General features: G+C 46.0%; 1 protein-coding gene and 1 long non-coding RNA gene across 5 annotated transcripts in view; both read left to right on the top strand.

Moving 5' to 3' along the window:
- LOC119176989 (luciferin 4-monooxygenase) overlaps positions 1-27,443 on the top strand; it is a 117,323-nt gene that overhangs the window by 65,976 nt on the left and 23,904 nt on the right. The window lies entirely within an intron of this gene.
- Positions 7-10,946, top strand: LOC142775896 (uncharacterized). The gene is made up of 4 exons (XR_012887130.1): positions 7-8,030; positions 8,988-9,066; positions 9,260-9,320; positions 10,653-10,946. It is a non-coding gene; the product is annotated as an uncharacterized LOC142775896 (long non-coding RNA).

The following is a 27,443-nucleotide window of genomic DNA, read 5'->3' as shown; positions in this document are numbered from 1 at the left end:
TGTAAATATTCTACGTATCATTCTAAAGAACAACATAAAAATAAAACATAAATTTCAACTGCGTAGTCTACACAGGCATTCAGTTCGAGAAGCGTTATCAAGGGCAGAGGTGAAAATGTGGCAGTAGACTTAGAGTTAGCTAATATGCTTTCTATATCTTGTGTCGCGCCACTTGCACGCGACAGTTATGCTAGCTACGAAATCTCTATCAGAGGAGAATTCGTTCACGCAACCTTAAGTACTAATTTATTTTGTAATGATTGCACTTTGTGGAAAATACAAATGCTATCGCAGATTTTTTTAGATATCTCTGGCATGAAAATGGAGAAAATGATATGTTTTGGGTGGCCGGCAGCTAGGCATAGATCATTGCACGTACCTACATTGCGATGACCCTAAAGAAATCAAGCTATTAGAAATATGTGTACTTCGACAGCATGACAAGAGGTGAGTCTCGCTGATAAAATGCTTTGTTCGTAAAAGCGAAAACTGATCTGAACAGCATGCACACCGAACAACGTACATGTAAAGACAACTAAGCTATCTGCATTAAGGTAGGTCACCACCTTCAAAATAAGTTTTACAATTTTTTTCCAAAAGTTATCATAATAATTTTGGCTTGTATAGGGCATAGATAAATTCAATCTTTACAATAATGAAACTGCAAAAAATTGAAAAAAAAACTGAACATAAAAATAATATATGCCAAAATATACTTGTTGCGCCAACAACCATAATTACCGAATGAAGGGTGCAATTTAAATGCGACTTGGCATGTATGTAATGAGGACACTACTCTGTGCATCTAACCTTGATGATCACCAAATCTCTAAACTAGCACGTTATCACAAAATCACTGTAAAAGTTGATATTCGGCCATGTCACTTGTGATATTTGGCAATGGCTCCTATGTCACGCAATTGGCCAGTGTACAAAAAGTTACGACTCGTTTTCGATATTTCTACTTGAATGCACAGCTCCACATATAAAAATAGTAAGAAAAGCTTTATGGAAAAATATTGATTAGAACGAGAGTTAACACTGTTCGCGTAAGTGTAGGTTGCAAAAACACAGGTTTTGAGAAAAATGGCTTCAAAGTTTGATTAGATTATTCACATTGCAGAAAAACGTTCATTATGTCTGAAATTCACCAATATCATCGCTTCAAACATACATTAAATGGTCATAATCTCTTTTCGAGTGAGCCAAAGCATATATTTTTTTTCTAGCTAGTGTTGTGTCTCCAGCTGACACTCATTCATGTGCGTCATAGCAAGTCGACTTGCCTGAATCAAAGTAATATTGCACACAATGGCTACGCCATTGTGCACAACATTACTTTGATTCAGGCGAGTTACAGCACTTTGGGAGAATTCACGAATCACACAAACGACATATCCGAGAGGAATAGATAAAATATTATTGGTCTTTACTTTATTTGATAAAATGTGCTCCTGCTGTTGTCTTCCGACTTTGTAGTTTGCGCGCTTTATCGATCAACACTGCGTTTCGGTTGCATTACATTATCTCCTGCTTCGATTCATTACTATATCCACTGGCAGCTATTAACAGAGACCTTACTGGTATTGAGGTGGTTAATATGTACAGTAAATATAATCAGAACTGTCCTAAAATATCAAGCACTTCTAGCCTTGTTTATAACACCCCCAAGACAAGGGTGTAAATGGGATGTTGTAAGGATGTTATATTTACGAACCCTTAAATGTTAAAATGTGGGTGTAATAGGGGTGTTCGTAACAATTTTTGTAACGCAAACACCCGTACTACACCCTTAAGGGTGTAAAAGTATTCACTGATGTGATACGTCAATGACAGGTTATATTGACTTCTTTATATTGCTGTCATGATCGCTACTATTGGCCCTTTATGCTTTTTTATGCCACTGCGCTATCATTTTCAATAAAGTGAATTAGATGTGCAATCAAAGCGCGAAATTAAGTGTTCGGAGTTGGAAGCACGCTTTGACTGCGATGGTTCGCGTCTGTATTGTCGAACAGCCGCGACTGCGGCATGACCAAACATTGATAATGTTGCTAATATGTAGGGTATAACTTAGTAGCCGAAAATGAGCCAAGTAGCTAAGATAATTTTTTTCTGCGGCCAGAGGCTTAATATAGTGGCCAAATAGGTGCAATATAGCCAAACCTGGCGACCCTGTCACAAGCGAGGGCCATCATATACTCGCAAGCACAAGCGCTGCACATCAGCTTACTGCCAATGCATTTATCTGGGCTAGTTTGTATTGACTGAATGCTTCCAGATTATCTACGAGAGGACGCACGTGAAAACACAGAAAAATAGAAGGGAGAACCACTATAATGTGGTGTGCTCTTTCTTTCTCTGTGTGAGGCTGCGTGCTCACTATTAATATAAAAGCGTTCAAACCTGCTTCAACAATCAGTGTTACAGTCTCGCGTCGTAACGGCGTCGTGGCTATTGCCTATATAGTCTTTTTTTAGCTTCTTTTCACCTTAGTAACATAATTGTTACCGATCCGAAACATTAGCTAATAACATAAATACGTAAAGAAGGGCCTTCAATACGAAAATTCACGATAAAAGCTCGATTTATTATCAGTATTGCTGATTTAAAATTAATATAAGGCAGTTTCGCTTTTGTGATGACAGGCCTGAAAGAAGTGTGGGTCTGGGATATATTCCTTGTTTCTTTTCGGTTTACTTTTTTTTCTTTCTATATATCTTCATTTAACATTTCTCTTTTTACAACGTTTACTTTCTTTTCTCTTTGTTTATTTCTATTTATTTCATCGTCTCTCGATATCTCTTTTTTTATTTTTTGCTCTTTCTATTTCTTTCCAATTTTTTCCCTTAAGCTTTTTTATATTGTGCCTTTGCTTCCTTTTTTTCTATTTTGATACAAAGTTTTACCTGCATTACGCCAAGCGCACTATTTTTTTTCCTGCTGATGATAAGTTATCATCAGCAATGTATATATGTGGAGTTTAATGTCCCAAAACCACCATATGATAATCAGAGACACCGTAGTGGAGGTCTCCGGAAATTTTGACTACTTGGAGTTTTTTACCAAGCACCCAAATCTGAGTACACGGGCCTACAATTCCACCTCCATTGGAAATGTAGCTGCCGCAGCCGGGATTTGATCCCGCGACCTGCGGGTCAGCAGCCGAGTACCTTAGCTACTAGACCACCGCGGCGGGGCTGATCATCACCAAGGCACTCAAAGGACAAGAGGGGGCACTACGACTTCCCCTTGGCACAAGCGCACGCTCAATATCCAACCCTCGGAGCACTGTGCCAACTAATTACGACAGCATACTACACAATACTAAAGCCCTACCCCTAAAGTGCACTCTCTGTGTAAGTTAACTGCTTTTTTTACTTCCCGAAATGACCGCTTAACACATCAAAAATATTTGCAAGTGTGAATTCACAAAGGCGCAGTCTGAAGAGAAAGGAACAGTACCCATCTGCAGAATGAACAAGTAGGCCACTTTAAAAGATAATCTTATAGAGCGGTTTTATTGAGTCTTGTAAGTTTCAGGCTTAGTAGATTCCAAGGGCAGCTATGAGAAATCTAGGGAAGTGACTACAAATCCGCACGCTGCCCTGTGCATCAAGAACTTAAAGGCAATGAAAGGGCCGACCGGCTGGCTCGCGAAATAAGCATTAGAGCACCGGTCCTAACCCTCGAGGAACCCCCCTCAACTCAACGCGGCATCCTCGAAAACCAAAGAGGAGAACGACAAAAATACAGTCACCCCCACCTGGATTTAACTGGACAACAGTTGCGAGATTGGCATCGAGTACAGAATGAACACGTACCCTCACTTACAAAGAAACAAAGTAATAACCATGCACATATATCCCACAATATAAGCACGCCCATGTCCTCGGTGGGGCGAGTAGCGCTCTCTTTTTCAAATTAAATGGGAATGCGAATCACGGCCCAAACATGTTCATTCTCCTCTTTTGGGCACAACATCTCGACCGAGGCTGTGTGAGACCTTGCTTGCTAGGATCGGGAAAAGCAGCTGGTTTTGCTTGATGAAGCCCTGCGAGCCGCTAAGGCCAGTGGAGCCCTGGACTGAGGACCCCTCCCACTTGCCCAGAAACCTTTCACGGAATAAAAAGATTGCTTATCTCTCTCTCTCTAAAAAAATGGTGAACTGAAGAAAAAAAAGAAAATAACCATGCACATTTTTTGAAAAGTCATCCTATTATACTCCAGTTCCTGGAGAAGGCACGCGGCGAAATAAATCATCATTCAACACCATCATAATACTCAAGCGCTCGTGCTTCGAAGGGACAGAAGACGACCACGAGCTTATAGGTGCCAATTTATGCTGGCTTACGCCAGGTCACTGAAGAACAACCAACGAACCATATTCTGCAGTGCACCATATTCGGAACTGGCATGCTGACGTCTAATAAGTTTCCACGGAGGCCTGGTGTGCTCAAGGCGCGAAGGAAGATTCTAGGTTCCTAACAGGAGAGGCTGGGTCTTCTAAGCAGTGGCGAGAGCACGGACATGACAGCGTCGACACTGCAGCTGACGCCATCAGCCTGTACGCCCCTGGAACCAGCAGCCCCGATCAAGATCGGGCCGCCGCCACCACCACCGAAGTATCGGCCTCAGCTAAGCTGCAACTTCTGGTCTCTTCGGCAACTGTGACTGGGGCCACTTTCCTAGCGGTCACCGCCATTTCGGTCGCTCGTGCCAACAGCGCGAAGTCAATGTGCTTCATTTTCATCCCGAGGCTTCTCACGTCAACCATCCAACACTTCGGACTCGTCAGATGAATCATTAGAGCCTCCCTGAAGTTGTGGCAGTGTCAGCATCGACACGGCTACCTCCACTTCCACCTCCCGTCCGCATGGTGCGCGACATCCAGGAAGACCGACTGCAAACGTGGAGAGCGCGAACTGGTGACAATACGTTAACTAAATCTCTGTTGTATAGCTAATATTTTTACATTCGTACATTACGACGCAGGAATTCGAGGATCATAATACAGTAATAAGTGTTTTTTATTGTGGCCTTCTGTGTCACACTCTGATTCATTGTTATGGTTGTTTGCTACGCCATTAAGGTATGATCTTATTTTATGTTGTGTAGCTAATGCTTGTAACTTTTAATAGTAGCAACAAAAAGTTCGACCGTAGCAACTTGATCAGCAGAGACCGTAGGCTTCGTAAATAGATAGAAGAGTGCGAACAGGACATTTGATATCTAGTCGAATAAAAATTGAATAAGGTGTTCGAATAATAAAGCAGCACTTTCGAAGAGAGTCCTAAAATTCATCAATATCTCGTTGAAACAAACCTTTGCAAACTTTTTTCCCCAGTTCAAACATTGCTTTTTCTTTATTTTCCGCCATGCCTAATACTTTTTCGCCTGTTTTTCTGCGCAGTGAGCAACAAATTTCGCAGAAAAAAAGACGCGAATAAGTAGTTAGCCACCTATGTGTAACTGCTTTCACAGTCATGGCAACAACGAAAAACAAAAGTGAGACAACGAAATCTTTTATTTTACTACATACACATGAAGTTTCCCCATTCTTTTAAGCGAATTTATGGTGAAGTGTAGAAGTTCAGTCTCATCAATTCTTGTTCACTCCTTGGGGAGCTCCTTCGACGGAAGCGATAGAAGACAGCCCTTGCAGACGCCAGCGCACGCAGCCTTCTGCCTGTTGTGTTCCCATGGCTGCACGTACAATATTATAGTAAAAATTGTTAGACACACGTGACAGAAGATGAAGATGCACGCATATGACAAGGACGAGCACGTTAATATAAAATCGTGCGTGTAAAATATGACACAAAAATAACTTTACCTTCACATCTCGCACAGTCCTTCTGAAGTTACTCTGACGAAGAAGATGAACGACAGGCATCGCAGACGCCAGCGCACACAGTCTTCAGCACGGTGTGTGCCCACGCCTGCACAATAAGTATGTAAAATAGCGAGTCACACGTGACAAAGGATAAATACAAATACATATGAGGAATACGTGCAAGACGAAATGAAAACATTCGTGAGATATGACATGCTAATAATTTGACCGTGATGTCACACATCGTCAAAAACTCATTTCGATCCTCTTAGCGCAACAGTTTAGGAGCGGCGGCCACAGCCACAACTCCACGAACCACCGTGCCGCTAACAAGTCAGCTAGTCCTAAGCGAGCGATGTCGTTCAGCTCGAGCAAGCGAACGCGGGACCAAACACGGTGCTGCACGCGGAGTGTCTGCCGCCAGCGAACTTCGAACAGTAGAGCGAGCGTACGCTTGGCCGCCGCCACGAACAGCGCCGGGCTGGTTTGGAGCTAGCGCCGAAGAAATCGACGGCAAAGCGGGCCTTTTCCACAAACTCGAGCAAGGGCAGTGCGCAAACGCGAGTCCGCCACCGCGGCCAACAGACGGCACCGAGCTGCTTGCGACCGACTGACGGGAAAGCCAACTGTAATGGCAACCAATTTTGAGTGAGTTCCGACGCTAGCGAAAGCCCCGCCAGCCCGTGCTGGTGCACTTACAGCGCGCAACATACTATAACCAAGCTTTTTACGAGAACCCGCAACGTGTTTTCGAAGACTCCAAACACAGCGACGAGGTCTCAGCCCAATATCGTCAGCCCGAAGCTAATCGCGGCGGCGAAGACAGGCAAGCACTCGATGAGTGAGCATACGGGAGGCCGACGGCAATGGCGGCCAATTTCCAGGTGGTCGCAAAGCACAAGCGAACTGCAGACGCCGAAGCTGACCTTCGCGATGGATTTCGGGCGTGCGATATACAACACGACCGAGCCCGTTGCCGGCAAGCGCAATCCGTATCGCACACGTGACAAGTAGAGAATAAAGAACACTCTAAGCCGAAAACGGCCGAAATGGGAGCAACGGCTGTTTTTACTCCTTCAGACCGACTGTTACTCTCCGAAAAGACCAAGCGGAACAAGATGGCCGACTTTTCGAGAATGGGGGAGCAACTGTATTCATCTTAAGTTTGGAAGGGAGCAACGGAAAGAGGAACCGCTGTAAATGCTCTCGTCACGCAACGGTTACTCCCCGGCAGGACACCGCACACAAATATGCATGCCGCCCACATTGATATTCATGGGCCAGATTATTGTTTGTTCTGTGTGCCAAACTTCACCAAACCAAAACAGTGATTTATTTTAGCATCCGCAGATAATAAGATAGCAGCGCTGGCTGAACACAGAAGGCCTGAGAATACAGCTACGGCAAGTACCTAACACACGCAGCAGCAGAATGGAGAGTTGGCACGTCAAAGCGGATCGAACACCGAAACACGTGCAAAACAACGATAAAAAAAAACTAGACACGCCGTTCGTCCGCGAAGGAAGGGCGTCAAAGTCGATCAAGCACCGAAACACGTGCATAAGGAGCCCCCTCCCCCCCAGATATATCGGAGAAGGAAAAAAAAGCGGACCCAGACGCGCTTTTCATCAGCCGTACCCTTAGTAGCACGCTTCACCGTGTAGTTTGAAGGCAGAATGACAAATCTGCGCCCGCACGACAAGTGTGGCGCTAGTGTAGTAAGCGATGTAAGTTACAAAGTAATATTTATTTTGTGTTTATGTTTACTAGCACTAAATAAAAATTACACTCAATTTTTTATATTTATTTATGACTTTTAGTGTACCTCAGTTTTTTTTTCATAAGTGTATTAGGAGAACACACTGAAAGCATTGCGCTGACGCCTGTGCTGCCACTGCTCGATGTTTTTTTTTTCGGCGCAACTAGGTTCGCGTTCGCACTACTCATTCATTTGGTTTGTGGTCGACGAGCACATGGACATGCGAGCTTGTGAGCTATGTTTTGATCGTGTGTGTGTGTCGTAGATTTGCGTTTCTACTTATTCGTGATGAAGGTTAGTGTATATTTATCTTCATGGAGCGCGAAGTTGTGGATTTTGCTGCTGGGTGGAACAAACACGTCGTAAACACGTCTTCAGCTATCTGCAAGCCTGTTCGCTCGTCGGACAAAGGACTGTGCATGCATCAGCGTGCAGGTGAGTGGCATTTCGAGCAACATTTAATGCTCTTACAATAGTTTGTTGAGTGGTTGCGTTATTAAAAGAGAAATAATTTGCTTTTTCTTATTTACCGTATCCATTGCTAGCCGTATCGGACTAAATTACCTCTATTATTACCGCCTGCATACCCTCTTGCTTCCCCTGTCACCACTGCAGTGCCAGTGTACTTTTGCAGTTAAAAGTTCATTTCCGCAACACTACCTCGCTTGAAAAAACATTGGGACGGGGTTGTAGCTGCCTTCATACTGGCACTTTTCTACCATTGGCTTTATGTAACGTTAACGGCTGAGTGTTGGAGCTGTAAAGTGTATGTAAATCAATAAGTGAACAAACCATTGTCGCATCACTTCACTGGCATAGCCAGGTGGTTGCGCACAGCATTTTTTAGGCCGGGCGTAGGGAGCCAATAATGACGACCATAATCGCTTGCCCGGCCTCCAATTCAGATAAGCGGACCTCCCCCCCCCCTCCCCGCACACCTCAAAAAAAAAAATCTTCCCACATCACTGCGTCACTTGCTTCACCTCTGCGCTGAACGTACTATTTTATAAGCGCACCATCAAGCGAGCAATTTACATATGGACAGAACAATTGGAGGAGGAATGACCCAAATCTCTAAGATTTCTTTAGTCATGCAAAACCTTCGCAAAACTGAATATTGTTAAAGACAATCATAAATGCTGTATGTTCTCGTTAGCATTGTCATTATTCTGCATCATGAAATCTTTATGCGCTGTGAAAACTTGGCATGCCGTTGAAGTCGCATATTGACGTAATACCAATCAACGAAAATTTCGACAACCTCAATAACGCCGTTTGCGATTTGCCGCATGCACATAATTAGGCTGATTCCCACTTGGTTGTTCTTAACCTGACTTCACTGCTACCAAATGAAACAATATTTATGCATGTCTTTTACTACATTTTTTTCAGAGATATGACACAAATTTGGTTATACTGCAGATAAAGATGCTCCCAGCGATGCTGAAGTACAGAAAGCAAGTGAATTTTGGTAAGTGCAGACCTTTTGTACTACGTATATGAAAGCATCGCTTTTTAGGGGCAAACTGTGCATGTGTTGGCCAGAGAATAGTTTATCATGCCACATGGTTACACTGGCACTGACAATTTGACATGGCTTTGCTGGCCCGTGTGTGTGCTCACACTGTTACCGTTAAGATAAAATGTTTATGTTTTCATTGCAGGGATTGCTGTTTGTACTAGAAAGCCAACTGCCAAGATTTGTTTACGCTGGAGCTCCTAAAAGTATGCTTTCCCTATTTACATGGATTTGGGCTTGCACAAAGCATAACACTTGGGCCTAGATTCACAAAGCTGTTCATGCGCAGGCCTTCATAACAGCGTTTCTTGACTTGCCTCTACCCTGTTTTCTGCAGATGTTTCATGGGTTTAAAAGTGCCACAGCATGTGGACCTCTCCCACTCTGAAAAATTCGTGTTCAAAGTTCTGCAAGAGTGGGCTTAACTTTCTTATGCACCTCCTTGCTGTTCCAAGATCCTGAAGTGTTATGCTCTTACTAGAGAAGGCAGTGTTTCTAATGTTTGTATTTCCATCACATTGACCAAGTATGCGATCTTGGCTTGATTGGTAGCACATCCTCAACAAATGTCTTTGTGGCACATGTAGAAGGCAGTACAAAATAAATAGGCAGACATTCACACCGGGAGCTAACTTCTAATAATGCTTTTTTGGAAGCCACTGTGCGCTTATTCCAATTTGTCTAACAGAGCAGTAACCTGTTTGGCTGTGAACCAACAAGGCGTTGAACTAATTAATAAAAGCTTCACATCTTGTTGCTCTCAGATATATATGTATTGGCAAGCTATCTGTGACACTGTCAAACAAAGAATCAGAATATCTGTGCATGATTTAAGATGTATCTTCGTTCACATATCTCGTGGCTGTGACTCGTCAACCGAGTGAACAAATGCACCCTAGTTTACTGAATTTAAAGCATTTTTTGAAGGTAGCACGGTCTACATTTATTTGTCTATAGTTTTGTCCAGTCGTTTGCGTCAGGTACAAAGAAATATACTGAAGATTATCATGTAGCCTCTGCAAATGGTTGCTTTCAAGCATGCTTTGCATGCTTGGCTTGTGCCTACAGGTATTGCACAATTAAAGACGCAGCAGCGTTTGATAGAACAGTAGAATGGAGAGCAACTATGTGCACATACTAAATAAGTATTTTAACATGAGCGGACGGTACGTGTTATTTGCCACACACATGATCTCACTTAGAATGCCCATTGGTGAATGGGCTCATAGAAATGTCACTCAGCTGTGTATAGGAAACAAGTTAACTGAACCTAAGGGTATCCTTAACTGCTACAAATATGCCTTGTTGAGGTGCTGCACATTTTGTTCCAGAATATAGCTGTCAGACATCATTTGAAAAGCGTCTACCACATCAGCATTTATATGGCTTGCCAAATAACGTTTGGCCGAACCTTCCTTTTTTTCACATTTCGTTTTGCAGTAGACATCCTAGAATGTAAGCGCTGCTGCAGTGTGTGTGACTCATTATGTATTGATTCTGGCATGTCTAACCTCACACTCCTATTTTTTTTCTCGAAGCAATGAGATGCTTCACATATGCCTGTGGTGATATTCCGCTGCGCTAGCCTGATGGAAACACCAGCTGCGAAACTTGAGTCCTTCAGCATTGGAGAAGTTGCCATTAGCTCACCAATGATGACACAGACTGCCCTATGCTAGAAATTCAAGATTGTTGTTCCACGGATGACGCAGAAAACCTTTGATGTATTATGGTGCTTGTTTAGTGCTGGCTGTGGTGTGGCGAAGTCTACTTTTAAGTGTGCTCACACGTCGCCTCGTAAAAAGAACAATAAAGCATTTATTTTCCTTTCAGTATTGTCCACTTTTTGTGTTAGAAGCACCCAAGCAGTGCTCTTCCAAGGAGCTCTCGCCATGTGTTAACCGTGTGACAAGCATACTCGAGATACCTACTCATTTCCCCAAGGAGTAACTGGAAGCATGTGCAGTTGGTTTTCAAAGAGTAACTGCGAACACGTGCGAAGAACGGTAAAGAGTAACTGTTGCTCTTAGAAGAGCAACTGGTGGCAGTAATGGCTGGTCTGCAGGGAGCAACTGGTGGGAGTAACTGTTGATCCGCAGGGAGGAACTGGAGAGAATAACTGTTCATCCCCCGAAGGAGGAACTGAAAGGAGAGCAACGGTTCCTCCCTCTGCAGTTACTCCTTTTAGGGGAGTAATGGGAGTGGCAATGCAATTGCTCCCTGAAAGGAGCAACCCCTATACCCCTGTTGCTCCCTTTTGGCTTAGAGTGAATGATAACCTACTTGCTTAAGAATCCAGCGCTGATTTCTGCACTGAGTTGGACTGAAGTATATATCTGATAGGCCTGCTGTCTTCTCGGCCGCCATGTTGGCCGTCCCAACTATTGTTGTCGTGTGTTATTCGTGACTATCTTGAAGCCAGAGATATACAGTGCGCCATGGGGACGTGTCGAGACTTGCTCCAGACTTCATCGGTGCAGAAGAACACAAGAGCAGCAGCCCATGCTCATCCAAGGGCACACACAAGCACCACGTCGTAATTCCTGGATCGTCGAATCTAGGCGGCCGTGGTAGAGCATTCCGAGTGCGACGCAACGCGAACCGTCGCCGGCAGAATACGGGGAAAGACTGAGCCAGCAGAGGAGGAGAAGGAGGGCTGGTCACCTTGGCAACGCTTTTCGCGCTGCCGGCAATCCCCGTGCGGTTCATCCCTTTGGAGCGTGTTTGGAGACTAAGTAGTTTCGCGCAGCACGCTTCCCTCTGCGGTTGCTCCTCAATGGTCTATACGTTCATAGCGTGCCTATCGGGCTCCGTTACTCCTTTTTCGGGTAATTTTTCCTTAGAGTGTATGTGTTAGATCAAGCTACACACATGCGAGTGGGGTGTAACACATAAAAACACCCTTGAAACTATGGTAGATACATGAACAAGCCCACTTAATCGAATGAAGCGATATTAACGGGACAACAAAAGGAGAGACACACAGGAGAAAATGCTACGTCCTGTGCGCCTCTTCTTTTGATGTCCCGTTCATAGCACTTCATTCCATCAAATATGCTCCACCATCTGACCCAAGGCTCAACTCTTCTAAAGGAGAAGCATATACGAACCTTCTTCGCTGCAGCTGATAGGGAAGCAAGAAGATACTAGTGGCACCACTGCACTTATTATCGCTACATTTATTCAGCTGATATGCCGTGATCTTGAATCAGCTGCATAACACATGTGTATATATGTGAAGGTACACTGGGCAAAAATGACATAGTAGAGTATGTATATATATATATATATATATATATATATATATATATATATATATATATATATATATATATATATATAATTAGGAATAAAGGAGCACACTTACGAAAATTTGATAATTGTTTACTCTACGTTTCGGCCGTGGCACGGCCTTCGTCAGAATCCTGACGAAGGCCGTGCCATGGCCGAAACGTAGAGTAAACAATTATCAGATTTTGTAAGTGTGCTCCTTTATTCCTAATTATATTTGCACCGGACCCACAGAATTTCTTTTTTCAATCATATATATATATATATATATATATATATATATATATATATATATATATATATATATATATATATATATATATATATATATATATATATATATATATATATATATATATATATATATATATATATATATATATATATATATATATATATATATATATATATATATATATATATTGTTGCATACATGCACGAAGAAAAAGAAGCGTATACGGTGAACGCACTTGTCGCCCGGAGCGAGAGAAGAAGAAGAGGATCAGGAGGATCTTTAACCAGTCGGCCGCTTCTGAGCTGCCCCTCGCGACCTAATAAACGGCCCCTTTCAACGTCTACCAGTCTCTTTCAAACGTAACAGAGTGGTGGAGGTGCTGGGTAAGCGCTTCAACTACGGAACAATCACTGCCACAGCTTCGACGAAGCCGTCGACTTGCCGGTCTCCCACCATCTGCCGTGAGTGACTTCGACATGCCCGAAGAAGCAGGCGTTTCCAGGACGGCACCATCTGGCCCGCTTCCATACTACCAAGTTCCACCGCCCTTCGGAGGAAAAGCCGAAGAACATGTCGACGCCTGGCTCACCAAGTACAAACGTGTGGGCAAGTCCAACGGTTGGGATGCAGCCGCTATGCTAGCACACGTAGTGTTCTCCCTGACCGACACCGCACTGGTATGGTACGAGAACCGCGAGGACGCACTCACGACGTGGGATCTTTTTGTTGAAGAGCTCAGGGCGTGTTTCGGCGACTCAGTTGCTAGAAAGAAGCGGGCTGAGCAAACACTGTCGCAAAGGGCACAGCTACCAGGTGAGACATGCACCACTTACATAGAAGAAGTGTTAAGGCTGTGCAAGGTGGTCTGTGCTACCATGTCGGAAGAGGACAAAGTTGGGCATCTGCTGAAGGGGATTGCTGAGGACGTGTATAATATTCTAATTGGAAAAGAAAGCCTCAGCTCTGTGTCCGACGTCATTCAGCATTGCCGAACGTTTGAAACGCTCAAGATGCGTCGAATTGCGCCGAAGTTTGGTCGGCTGGCTAACGTTACAACTGTTGCCAGTGTGGACACGAATCCTGGCCTCGACCTTTTCTCTACCATTCAACAGATTGTTCGTGAGGAACTGTCCCACCGAGAAATGTCGTGTTCGACAGCTGACCATCGCGAGTTGTGTCTGCCACGTGAGGCTATGGATGTGCCTCCTTTGACCCAATGGCAACCGACGATGAGCGCGGCAACTGTGGAGTACAGCCCAGCCCCACAGTCAAAAATGACAACCAGATTTCCCGCGTCGCGGTATGACCGACGCTCTCAGCGCATGCCTCCTCGACACCCGACGTCTCGGTACGACGCACCCAACCAGTACATCCGTCACACAAAAGCAAATGATGACGCTCTATTCATCGACGAGCGACCGACGTTTCGACCTCGACCGGTGTGCTATTCCTGCGGTCTGCCAGGCCACATTTCGCGATTTTGCAACCGTCGTGTGACTCCTCGGTATCACCAACCATGTGATTTTTCACGACCCTTCGAACAGCCTCATAGTGTCCGGCGGCCGGCCCACATACCACCTGATGACAACTATTGGCCCAACAACTTCCGCAACCACTCCCCGGCATCTGACAGGAGTTTAACGCCCCCACCGCGACCTCGTGCTCATCGTTCTCCCTCACCGCTGCGTCGCAAAGCGCCCTCTTCGCCACCGGAAAACTAGCCAGCGCGGCCAATGGGGGTGAGGGCGCTGGAAACGTGCTACTAAGAGAAATACCTCCTGTGTGTATGTTTAAAAACAAAGTGCGTGTTTTGGTGGATCATGTGCCTGTGATGGCGTTGGTGGACACAGGTGCAACGATTTCAGTGATGAGTGGTTCTTTTAAAGACGTGTTAGGGCGGAAAGTTGTTTTTACCTGGGATGAAACTTCGACGTTCTGTGGAGTGAGTGGAGAGCCATTGCGCCCTATTGGTGTGTGTAGTGCTGAGGTATTTTTGGGAGGCCTTATGATAACGACAGAGTTTGCGATTATTCCTCAGTCGACACATGATGTCATTCTCGGCATGGACTTCTTGCGAGAATGTGGTGCCACTGTAGACTGTCGCACGGGGAAAGTCTTTGTGAGTGGCCAGATGCCTTCAGAACTTCTGCAAACTCCAGCGAATGACCAAACTACGCTGTGCGTTTGTGGCGATACGTTCATACCTGCGTTGTCTACCGTACGTGTTCCTGTTGTTTGTCGCGGCGCTGATTCTGACAGCTTCGATGCAAGCGTAGAACCAATGCACATAAACTGCGTGCAGAAGAATGTGTTGGTTCCCCATTGCGTGGTTTCGATTGATGGCGGAAGAACTGGCCTATGGACTGTAAACTGTTCCTCTGAGCCCGTGACCCTACCCAATGGTTTGAAATTAGCTTCGGTCAGCAAAGAACACGCGACCTTATCAGTGGTCGAGCTCACAGACGTGCCGGAAGAACGTGACGGAACTGGTTGTCACAATTTAGACGGGGCGCTTATGGCAACAATAAATAAGTCGCTTAGCTCAAGCGAGCGCCGAACTTTAATGAATGTGCTGTTAAAGCACGTTTCGGTATTTGACTTTGCGCAGAAGGGCAAAGTAATCCCAATCCCCCTGTCTCGAACGCGCCATACCATCAACACTGGCGCGGCAAGTCTGATTCGCCAAAACCCATATCGTGTTTCCCCGTCAGAAAGACAAATTATCAACGACCAAGTGCAGGAAATGATGCAAAAGGGAGTGGTACAAGAGTCAGCCAGTCCGTGGGCAGCACCGGTAATCCTTGTTAAGAAGAAGGATGGATCTTTTAGATTTTGCGTCGACTATCGCCGACTGAATGCCGTGACTAAAAAGGACGTATACCCGCTGCCCCGTATAGAGGACGCAATAGACTGCTTACATTCGGCCTCTTATTTTTCCTCCGTAGACTTACGATCCGGTTATTGGCAAATTCCGATGCACCCAGAGGACAAGGAAAAGACTGCCTTTGTAAGCCCTGATGGGCTCTTTGAATTCAACGTAATGTCATTTGGACTGTGCAATGCACCGGCAACCTTCGAGAGGTTTATGGACACCATTCTGCGTGGCTTGAAGTGGAACATTTGCATGTGCTACCTCGACGACGTCATCATCTTTGGCCGCACGTTCAGTGAACACAACTCTCGTCTGGATACTGTTTTGAACTGCATCCGAAACGCTCGCCTAATTTTAAACTCGAAGAAATGCCACTTCGGAGACCGCCAGACGCTTGTGCTCGGGCATCTCGTTGACAAGGATGGCATCCGCCCTGACCCCAAGAAGACAGCAGCAGTTGAGGCGTTCAATGCGCCGCGTTCCGTCAAGGAGCTTCGTAGTTTCCTGGGGCTTTGTTCGTACTTCCGCCGCTTTATTCCGAAGTTTGCCGACGTGGCGTATCCTCTCACATGCCTCTTACGAAAGGACAATTCCTTTGAGTGGACTCCGGAGTGCGATTCTTCGTTCTGTCAATTGAAGTTTTTGCTGACGTCACGACCCGTCCTTCAGCACTTCAGTCCTTCTGCTCCGACAGAGCTTCATACGGATGCTAGCGGCATAGGTATTGGAGCCGTCCTAGTACAACGTTACGGCGACCGCGAACACGTCATTGCATACGCAAGTCGCTCCCTAAGCAGGCCGGAACAAAACTACACTGTTACGGAACAAGAATGCCTGGCGGTATTATTTGCAATTCAGCGGTTTAGATCTTACCTGTACGGACGCCCATTCACAGTCATAACCGACCACCACTCGTTGTGTTGGCTTGTCAACCTTCGCAACCCTTGTGGCCGCCTTGCGCGCTGGGCACTCCGGCTACAAGAATACAGTTTTACCGTCGCTTACAAGAGTGGTCGTTGACATGCTGACGCGGACTGTCTTTCACGTATGCCACTTAGTACAACAGACTGTGAATCCGATGACCTTGACCAGCTTGTAGCGTCTGTGTCGCCTACGTTCCCGGATTATCCCAGTTTCAGAGCAGAACAGCGGAAGGATGCTAAACTGGCACCACTATTCGCCGCTGCATCCGCTTCTACTAGTACCCACCGTTTCTGTATGCGTGATGGACTGTTGTTCAAAAGAAACCTCTCCAGCAGCGGCGTGCGTTTCCTTCTAGTGGTCCCGGAGAGCCTGCGAACAGTTATTATGAGTGTCATGCACGACGACCCTACATCTGGACATTTAGGTTTGGCGCGGACGCTTCACCGGACTAAAGAACGCTTTTATTGGCCTGGTATGCAGAAGTCTGTTGAGAGCTATGTGGCAAGCTGCATGCAATGTCAGCGTCACAAACGTCCATCAACTGGTCGAGCTGGTCTTCTACAGCCGATGCCTACTCCAGGCGCACCTTTTGAACAAGTGGGCATTGACTTTCTGGGCCCCTTCCCAAAATCGGCTAAGGGCAACCGATGGATAATTGTTTGCGTCGACTACCACACACGCTACTGCGAGACGGCGGCCGTCCCCTCCGCAACTGCCAGTGAAGTCTCGTCGTTTTTGTTACAGTACGTCATCCTCCGACATGGCCCACCTCGCCTGATTATCAGTGATCGTGGACGACAATTCACAGCGGATGTCGTGGAGGAGCTACTCCGTTTATGTGAATCCCGCCTGCGTCACTCGACATCATACCACCCCCAAACTAATGGGCTGACGGAGCGTACCAACCGCACCATTATCAACATGTTGTCTATGTATGTTTCCTGCGACCACAAGAACTGGGATGACGTACTCCCTTTCATACTTACGCGTTCAACACCGCGAAGCATGAGATTACAGGCTATAGCCCTTTCTTTTTGCTTTATGCGCGTTCGCCCCGGTACACAATCGACACGATATTGCCTTTCTGTGACCACGACAACGTCACTGTCGCCGAGACTCTCTGCCTCGCCGAAGAGGCGCGTCGAATAGCTCTACTGCGCACATTGGCATCGCAAGACAAGGCGAAGGCACGCTATGACATTCACCATCGACCAGTTATTTATCGCCGTGGTGATCTGGTGTGGTTGTGGACTCCGATGCGCAAGCGCGGGTTATGCCAAAAGTTTTTGGTCACTTACGATGGACCTTTTGTCATTGTCGACAGGCTTACAGAGGTCACCTATGTCACGGCGAGTGGTCGACGAGCTGCCAAAACTCAAGTGGTTCATGTTGCCCGCCTGAAACTGTACACGCCACGACAACTCGACTGACTCGTCCGGCGGCCTTCGTCTGCGCGGAGAGGAATGTTGCGTACATGCACGAAGAAAAAGAAGCGTATACGGTGAACGCACTTGTCGCCCGGAGCGAGAGAAGAAGAAGAGGATCAGGAGGATCGTTAACCAGTCGGCCCCTTCTGAGCTGCCCCTCGCGACCTAATAAACGGCCCCTTTCAACGTCTACCAGTCTCTTTCAAACGTAACAATATATATATATATATATATATATATATATATATATATATATATATATATATAGAGAGAGAGAGAGAGAGAGAGAGAGAGAGAAGAAGAAGAAACACAACTTATAACTTATCGGTTGTCCTAATTTTATTACCAACGGTTTTAACCGGTGGACCGGTCTTCGTCAGGGTTCGCAAACAAGAACAAGCATATACATATATATATATATATATATATATATATATATATATATATATATATATATATATATATATAATTTAGCGAAGTAGGAAAAATTCCTCCAGAACATACTCTTCATATCATAACTGTTATGGTGGAAAGCATAGAAGTGAAAGCAATAATAAACACTGGTGCTAGTTTCTGAGTCATTCATTGAGATTTGTCTACACGTCTCCATTATGTTATTACAATATATATATATATATATATATATATATATGTGTGTGTGTGTGTGTGTGTGTGTGTGTGTGTGTGTGTGTGTGTGTGTGTGTGTGTGTGTGTGTGTGTGTGTGTGTGTGTGTGTGTGTGTGTGTGTGTGTGTGTGTGTGACGAACCACACGAGAACGGTATGGTGGAATGGTAGAAAAGTAGAGAAGGAGGAAGACGAAGAAAAATAAATGGTTCATCGTACAGCCATCATGTCTCCTGCGTCACACTAGTCGACAGCATCTACCATGCCCTTCATCATGGCGACATCCAAGAAAGTCATCAACCCCCCCAAGTACTCGGGAGCATCTACGGACGTCCCCTTTGACAAGTGGCTCCGGCTTTTTGAGATGAGGACTGCGGCCGCAGCATGGACGGAGCGAGACAAGCTGTGCCACTTCTCCAATTACCTTGAAGGTGAGGCTTTCCGATGGTTTCTCACCGAGGTTATCGACACAGACGTGTCTTGGGAGAGCTTATGTGAACGCATGAAGGAATGCTTTACGAGCGGCGTCGTGGATCCTTTTCGCCAATTCATTCATTGCCGGTTGCGAACAGGCCAGAGCTTGAAGGAATACTATAATGAAAAAATGTCTCTTGGACGCCTTGCCGACATAAAGGACACGCACCTTATATCAGGGCTCCTCGATGGCCTTCCTGCGCATATGGAGGTGGCGTTTGCTGGGCTTACCTCGTCTACGCCAGAGGCATGGCTTAAGGCTGCACTTCATGTAGAGTCAACCGTGCAGAGATTGAAGTTACATCCCCCGCAGGGGCGCCTGCGCAAATAGGCGTTTAGTGTGTAGCGACACCACGGACCCGAGCTAACGGGGGAGTTTCTACTCCCTCCCACGCCTAGCCGTGCGTGGCTTTGCCGTGTCCGGGGAAAAGGGGATCCTGGGGGTTGAGCTAATGCTGGGTGATTGGACCCTTAAGGCCCCCCGGCAGAGGTAACACACCCCTTTGGCCCCGCCATCACGTAGACGGCACCCCTGGGCTGACCCACCCAGGGGAAATCGGCAGTCGCCTTTTCCTATCTCTCTCCTACATCTTCGTCTTTATCTCTCACTTTTTATCTGTCCTGTCATCTCCTCTTTTCCGTTTACTTCAGAATTTCCTGGCGGCGAGGGTTAACCCTGTGTAGTTACCCAACCATGGGTAGTTATATTCGGTTATAGCGGCGATGCATGGCTGGCGTCTCCAAGTGTTCAATAGTCAACCTTGTAGCGTCCCCTTGTTGGGCTCGGTGGTGGGTGGCCACCATCGCCGCCGAACTTTATTCTATTTTATGGCAAAATCTTTTCCCCCCCTTCCTGATCGCTCCCTAAAAAGGTGGCGCACCGAAGATACTTTCCTGCCTAACACACCAAAGCCGACATTCCCAAAGTACCATGTAATCCACAGTCAAAACGAAAAGAAGACAGTCCGAGCTATTTCACCTTTCCTCGTTACCAAAACTCTCACAGAAGCAATAGGCCCAGGTTACAAAGTAACAAAGATGGGAAGTGGCGATCTTCTTCTGGAGGTTCGTGACAAAGCTCAGTATGAAAAGCTGTCTAAGCTTGTAGCCTTTGGTGAAACCCCTGTTTCGGTGGGCCCACACAGGTCCATGAACACTGTCCGTGGCGTAATTTCTGATGATGATCTTACTGAGCTTTCTGAAAGTGAGCTGCTCGATGGCTGGCAGGACCAGAACGTGGTCAAAGTCCAACGAATAACAATAAGACGCAACAACAAACTGACCCCTACAAAAGACGTAATAATTACCTTCGGAACAAGTGACCTACCAGAATCAATCGAAACCGGCTATTGTAAGCTTCGTGTACGACCATACATTCCCAACCCTCGTCGATGTTTTAGGTGCCAACGTTTTGGTCATGGATCGTAGAGTTGCAGAGGGCGTGCCACTTGCGCAAAGTGCGCATCTATTCAACACATATCGGACAACTGCACCTCAGAAACAACTCATTGTTCGAACTGTGAAGGAGACCACGCTGCCTACTCACGATCATGCCCTGCATGGAAAAAAGAGAAACAAATAGTAGAACTCAAGGTTAAATTCAATCTCACATTCCAAGAAGCGCGCCAACGCTTCGCAATACACAACCCATTTTATCCTTCCTTTGCAGATGTGACGCGCCGGGGCGCTGCGCCACATGCCTCAGCACCCAAGAATGTCACACAGTGTGTGACCGCGGCCGTGCCGCCTGCGCCCCCGGCTGGAGCAGCCTCTACTGCTCCGCCGCCTGACAAACAGGTCCGGCAGACCCTAGTGTCTGCTGAACCTCGGACCACTGCAGGCGCAGTCAGGTCCGAAAGTTCAGTGAATGTGCCTCCCCCGCAGGCACCATCCACCACCTCACAAGAGGTGATGGATACAAGTCCCACTCCTCCGGCGCCTCAGACGCCGAAGAATAGGCGCAACTCCTTGGAGCGCGCCAAAAAAGCAAAACCTCGAATCACAGGGCCCTCAAAAGGCCCTGTAAACTAACGCAACACCTCTGTATGCACAGCACCACACTAAATTAAAATGACACAAATACTACAGTGGAACGTCAGAGGACTGTTGAGAAACCTCGAAAATATCCAGGAACTTTTACACAAACATACACCTAAGGTGCTGTGCGTACAAGAGACACACCTGAAATCGAAACACACCAACTTTTTACGTCACTACGTTATTTTTCGGAAAGACCGGAATGATGCCATTTTGCCATCCGGTGGTGTTGCCATTATAGTCAATCAAGGGATTGCATGCACACACCTAACACTACAAACATCCCTTGAGGCGGTGGCTGTTCGAGCAGTTCTATTGAATAAGCTCGTCACCATCTGCTCTCTCTACATACCTCCACAACACCGTCTTGAAAAGCATGAATTCGAGTCCCTCATAGACGAACTTCCAGAACCTTATGTTCTCCTTGGAGACTTCAATGCGCATAGCAGGCTATGGGGAGACTCTCGTTGCGCTGCGCGAGGTCGACTGATTGAACAATTCCTTCTCTCGTCGAACGCATGTCTCCTAAATAGAAAAGAACCAACCTATTATAATCTCGCACATAACACCTACTCCTCCATAGACCTAAGCATAGTGTCTCCATCTCTTGCGCCTCTACTCCAGTGGAAAGTCGTCAGTAATCTGTACGGAAGTGACCACTTTCCCGTAGTTTTGAGCACAACTACAGCAACTGAGTGTACACCCCGTGTTCCCAAATGGCTCATAAACAGAGCCGACTGGGAACGGTTTCATACCATCGCTCGTATAGATTGGAGTGACATATGTACTTTAAGCATTGATGTTGCTGTCGACTACTTCACAGCTTTTTTGATTGATGCTGCAACAAAATGCATCCCACAAACTAATGGGCACCTAGGAAAACGGCGTGTGCCATGGTGGAACTCTGAATGCCGAAACGCGCGCAAACAGAAAAACAGAGCTTGGAGGCTGCTTCGGAACTCACCGACAGCCGAAAATCTTGACACCTTCAAAAAAATAAAGTCTCAAGGCAGGAGAACGCGTCGGCAGGCCAGAAGAGAAAGCTGGCAGAAGTTTTTGTCAGGGATAATTCATACACACAGGAGGCTAAAGTCTGGAACATGGTCGGTAGGATAGCAGGAAAACAAGTACACACACTTCCACTCGTGGACACTCGGGGTGATACCTTGGAAGATCAGGCAAACTTCCTCGGTGCACACTTCGAACAGGTGTCCAGCTCATCCCACTATACTGACACTTTCTAAAAATACAGAACAAGAATAGAAAAGCAGAAACTTGAACACAAATGCACTAGATCTGAGGCATATAACCAAGCTTTCAGTCTAGCTGAGCTGCAAATGTCTCTAAACTCCTGCAGTACTTCTGCCCCAGGTTCTGACCGTGTGGTGTATGAAATGTTAAAAAACCTAAAAATCGAAACACGAAAAACCTTACTTCGTTTGTACAATGCTATCTGGTTTTCTGGCGCTATCCCTACCTCCTGGAAAGAGGCTATTATTATTCCCATTTTGAAAGAGGGCAAAGACCCTTCTTTACCCTCGAGTTATAGGCCTATAGCACTTACAAGCTGCTTGTGCAAAGCCTTCGAAAAAATGATAAACTGCCGACTTGTACATTTCCTTGAAACAAATAATTTGCTCGACCCATTTCAGTGCGGGTTTCGAGAAGCTAGATCCACCACAGACCACCTTGTTCGTATTGAGGCACAGATCAGGGACGCCTTCGTCCATAAACAATATTTTCTCTCTGTGTTTCTCGATATCGAAAAGGCTTATGATACAACATGGCGTTTCGGAATTCTAAGAGACCTTTCCCACCTTGGCGTGCGTGGAAGAATGTTTCACATAATCAAAAGTTACCTGTCAAACCGGACATTCCGTGTCCGAGTGGGCACGGTTCTTTCCCAAACATTTGTTCAGGAAACAGGCGTGCCACAAGGTGGTGTACTTAGCTGCACACTTTTTCTCATAAAAATGAATTCCTTGCGCTTGACCATCCCTCGCAATATGTTTTATTGTACATATGTCGATGACGTCCAGCTTGGCTTTAGGTCTTGTAATCTGGCATTGTGTGAGCGGAGTGTTCAGTTAGGTTTAAACAAGCTCTCCAAATGGGCAGAGTAAAACGGATTCCGACTGAACCCACAAAAAAGCACGTGTGTTTTGTTCTCTCGAAAGAGAGGCATGCACTCGGAACCTGACATTCGACTGAACGGGCAACGTCTGTCCGTCAAAGCCGAGCATAAATTCTTAGGCTTAATCTTGGACAACAAGTTGACCTTTGTACCGTACATCAAGTATTTAAAAACAAAATGTTTAAAAGGCATGAATGTTATAAAAGTGTTGTCACGTACTACGTGGGGTAGTGATAGGCAACGCCTCATGAACCTCTATAGAAGCCTCATTTGCACCCGCTTAGATTATGGGGCCGTTGTCTATCAGTCTGCTACTCAAAGTGCCTTGAAGATGCTGGACCCCGTGCACTATTTGGGCATCCGCCTTTCTACGGGTGCTTTTCGCACCAGCCCTGTAGAAAGCCTTTATGTTGAGTCAAATGAGTGGTCGCTTCATCTGCAGAGAACTTACATGTCCTTTGTTTATTTCCTTAAGGTGAAAGCAGACAAGGACCACCCCTCATACTCTACAATTATTGATTTGTCGAGCTCAACTCTGTTTCAAAACAGGCCTTCGATGAGGCAGCCCTTCTCAGTTCACCTGAAGTGTCTAGCTGAAGAAACTGCAGTGTCACTTGAACACAGTTTAATGGCTCCTGTAGCATACCCGCCACCGTGGCAGTGGCAGACTATAGACTGCGATGTGTCTTTCCTAGAAGTTACAAAACATGCACCTATTGCCCATATCCGAACATACTTTTTGGAACTTCAACACAAATACACACGTCCTGAGTTCTTCACAGATGCCTCCAAGACTAACTCCTCGGTGTCCTACGCTGCTGTCGGCCCATCCTTTTTGGATGCTGGCCCTCTACATCCACGCACAAGTATCTTCACAGCGGAAGCTTACGCGATACTTGTGGCAGCTAAACACATCAAACAATTACAAATACAAAAAGCAGTAATTTATACAGACTCCCTCAGTGTTGTAACGGCTCTGCACAGTCTCAAAAAACAAAAAAACCCGGTCCTTGTCTCACTTTACTCCATTTTGTGCACACTCTACACACTCAAACAACATGTTGTAGTGTGCTGGGTGCCAGGGCACCGTGAGATCCAAGGCAACATGAGGGCGGATCAGCTCGCTGCATCCGTCCATGAGAGCACCGCCATTACATCCATATCAATCCCGGCCCTTGATCTTAAGCCGTCTCTCAAACGAAACCTCCGGGACTACTGGCAGAGCAAGTGGGATACACACACACAAAACAAACTACACGTTATTAAGCCACACCTTGGTCATTGGCTGCCTGTATCAAAATCGCGTCATACAGAGGTAATACTAACGAGACTCAGGATAGGACACACATACACGACACACACATATCTTTTGTCTGGTGGCGATCCACCATTGTGTGACAGATGTGGTGAACCATTAACCGTTTGGCCCCGCCGCGGTGGCCTAGTGGCTAAGGTACTCGGCTGCTGACCCGCAGGGCGCGGGTTCGAATCCCGGCTGCGGCGGCTTCATTTCCGATGGAGGCGGAAATGTTGTAGGCCCGTGTGCTCAGATTTGAGTGCACGTTAAAGAACCCCAGGTGGTCTAAATTTCCGGAGCCCTCCACTACGGCGTTTCTCATAATCATATGGTGGTTTTGGGACGTTAAACCCTACATATCAATCCATCATCAACCATTAACCGTACTTCACATGTTAATCCAGTGTAAACACTTAGAAACTATAAGAAAACAACATTTTACATTACCCTACCGACAACATATACCTTTACACCCTGCAATGTTCGTTGGTAGGGAACCGCTTTTTAGTCATAAATCATTGTTAGCGTTTTTAAAAGAAATTAATAATTTTTATATCATATACCCGGGCATACCGTAGCACGACCTCTCTAGAGAGGTTTTTGCTGCGGTGGCTACACAGGAAAGCACTTGCCTCACGGCCCTTGGACGCAAGGGTATGAACGAGTGAGGTACTTGTGCTAATGCCATATATGTCCACCATCGTTTTTCATTATCACTAACCTTTGTCACCTATCCTCACCACACACACCTTTCACGGCATGGTCATGATTTTATTACTTGTATGTTTTTACCCGCCTTACCGCGAGGAATTTTATGGCCCTTATACAGCCGCTTATCATTATCACAATCATTGTCCATATTCTTAGTAACATGAACTGGCGCTCTTTGGCCGTGAAATGGCCCTTGCGCCACAAAACTTCAAACATCATCATCATCATCATCATCATCATTGAAGTTACATCGCTTTCCACCAGCTCAAAATACACAGATTAACGTAACAAGTGACAGAACTAGTTAGCGTCCACGTAATACCCCGGTACAAACGCCCGTGCGTGAATGCAAACACTGCGCGATGGATGGCTTACCCCGACAGATGCACTGGCATAATGAATGCCCACGACGCGCAAGCATTTCCGCCCTCTCCACCAACCAGGGAAACGAGGAGGGCGACCCAGAGTTCGTGTAATTCAGTTTGATGCCCTCATTAACGGGTACCCTGTCAGCACTACTCTTGATACCGGAGCTACGATTACCTGTATCAGCGAAGCAGTGCTGAAGGCACTTCACCTGCAAATAATGAAGAATTCATGCATCTCAGTTCAACAAGTCACATCATCTACCAAAACTTTAGGTCGCGTTAATCTAAAGTTATAGATAGAAAAAGTGACAAGAGAAATTCAGGCTCATGTTCTACATGGCATGAAGAGCAACTTACTTCTTGGCTTTGATAGTGCTTGCCTCTTTAACTTGTCGCTGGACCTTGACACCATGACTCTGCGCCAAGGGAAAGACATCCTCCATTCTCGTACACAAAACCACACCACGGCTAACATGGGTGCGTCTTGGCAAGGTGTTGAAGTTTGCGATGTACTACATCTAAATAAAACTCAACAGTTGGCATTGAAGCAGCTTATCCACAAGTAGATATGACATTTTTTCCAAGTCACAAACAGACATTGGGTGCATCAATGGCGAAATTCATCGCATTCATCTCACCAACAATGTTCTCATTCGTAGAGCTCCCTATTGATGCTCAGAAACCGACAGCGTTAAATTGGACAGACATATCAACGAGCTTCTCAAGCAAGGTGTCATCTACCTCCCCATACGCGGCTCCAGCACTTCTGACAGAGAAAAAAGGGGAAGGACGCACGCGCTTCTGCGTCGACTACCGCAAGCTGAACGAATTGACGGCGCCTGATTATCAGCCCATCCCTCGCATCGATGACGTTCTCCATTCTCTGAGGAAATCTACGTACTTCTCGACGTTAGACATAACGTCAGGTTACTGTCACGTGAAGATTCACCCTGATGACATTCCGAAAACGGCGTTTGTCACACGTACCGGTCACTACGAGTGGCTCGTCATGCCTTTTGGTCGTCGGAATGCTCCGGCCACCTTCAAACGGGCTGTCAAATTCATATTGACAAAACACCGTTTGCAAAACGTCACGAATTGCTTCGATGACATTTTGTCTACTCTGACACGTTTCCAGACTATCTGAGGCATCCAGAGAGTGTTTTGAAAGCTTTCAAGAGCGAAGGCGTCATGCTGAAAATAAAGAAATGTCCATTCGCTCGAACCTAAATTGAGTACCTTGGACACAAGGTTTCGCATGGCACAGTCACTCCAAAGCAAAGAACGCGGACGCAATCCTACGGTTTCCGACACCATCATGACCTAAAGAGTTGCAGCGTTTTCTCGGCACTGTCAATGTTTACCATCGATACATCAACCACTTCAGTCAAATCGCTCACCCACTGACGCGCCTGCTCAGCAAAGACGCCCCCTGGAATCGGGATTCAGAGTGTGAACTGGCTTTCACTCAGCTCAAGAAATGCGTGACAGAAGAGCCAATCCTTAACATCTACGATGCCACTAAGCCTTGTGTGCTATACTGCGATGCATCCAACAGAGATATCGGCGCCGTCTTGAAGCAGGCTGATGATGAAGGAAGAGAATACCCAATTGTATACCATTCACGGAAGTTACTAAAACACAAAATTAATTACGCCATCACAGAACTCGAATGTTTGGCAATTATTGGCGGCATTGATAAATGGCACGGGAAACCTTTCACTGTGATCACAGATCACGCAGCGTTGCAATGACTTAAAAGCATCAAGAATCCCCGAGGCCAACTTTTCCGGTGGTCCTTGAAACTCTCCATGTACGACGTGAACATCAAACACCAAAAGGGCATTGACAACATTGAAGCTGATGCACTATCTCGAAGCCCGGTAGTTCCACTCCTATCTGCTGAGCAACTGCGAGAGCATCACAACGACAAA

The sequence above is a fragment of the Rhipicephalus microplus genome, chromosome X, assembly GCF_043290135.1.
Source record: "Rhipicephalus microplus isolate Deutch F79 chromosome X, USDA_Rmic, whole genome shotgun sequence".
NCBI classification, from domain to species: Eukaryota; Metazoa; Arthropoda; class Arachnida; order Ixodida; family Ixodidae; genus Rhipicephalus; species Rhipicephalus microplus.
Note: the sequence above shows the minus strand (reverse complement) of the source record. Positions and strands in the feature narration are given on the sequence as shown.